This window comes from Lactuca saligna, chromosome 8 (genome assembly GCF_052625555.1).
Source record: "Lactuca saligna cultivar CGN05327 chromosome 8, ASM5262555v1, whole genome shotgun sequence".
NCBI classification, from domain to species: Eukaryota; Viridiplantae; Streptophyta; class Magnoliopsida; order Asterales; family Asteraceae; genus Lactuca; species Lactuca saligna.
The window spans coordinates 268,496,126-268,497,165 of record NC_136424.1 but is presented as its reverse complement, the minus strand read 5'-3'; positions in this window follow the sequence as shown (position 1 = coordinate 268,497,165).

Sequence of the window (1,040 nt, the reverse complement as noted above, 5' to 3'; positions counted from 1 at the left end):
GGTAAATGACGTCGAGAGTACAAAGCTAATTTGCATGGTTATTCACACATTTTTTGTGATCTTCGGTATCCCAGTCATAAATGGAAAGGTCATAATCGAGATTAAACATGCCATTGAATAGTTCAATGAATTTCGAAAGATCTAGGAATTTCATTTAAAACCTAATTTATTAAAATTTTCGTTTTCATGGTGGAATTGGTAAATCGTCATTTACCTACATTCAAATAATTTACAATTGGACTATGGCATCCCTCTTCTGAATTGTGAACTATTGTGTTGGGTCCTATCCTTATTATTTCATGTTGGGTGTTATATTAAGGATTCCTTATCTAATCAAAACTTCTCCTTCTTCTTTTTCATATTTCGACTTCCAAAAACACTTTTGGTTCCTCTAATAACAACTCCTCGAGCTCATTCTCGCTCTTGAGCATCTGTTCCAAGGTGACATTCGATCGTTTCAACCTGAATGATTGGATCTGCAACATCGGAATGCCCTTTCGATTTGAGGACATGGAATATGTCCTCGAAAAGAGTTGAATGAGATAGATGAATTACAAGCTACTACTGAAGAAATAGTTGAGTATAGGGCTCATTACAAGGATGCTACAAAAGTGTCTTGTATTATGGTAACCACTATGACTCCCAAGCAACATTGGTTCTATGAGGACTCTTGGCATTATGAGATGTGCAAGGACTTGATGGAGAAGTACCATCAAAGAGCATGTCAAGAAAGGTATGAGATAGTCAAGTCACTCATTGCTACCGAGATGAAGGATGCAAAGTCCATTACAACCCACCTGCAACGCATGTAGCACTATGTGGATCGTCTCTTGAAGCTTAATTTGAACTTTGATGAAGAGTTGGCTATTGACATAGTATTGCACTCTTTACCTCCTTTCTATGATCAGTTCAAGATGACTTATCATTTGAGTAAAGAGGAATACACATTGAGTAAACTTCAAGGCTTGTTGAGAACTGCTGAAAGTGGATTAAAATGAAAGGTTGTTAAATTTAATCCTCTTACTACTGTTTCTCTAGTC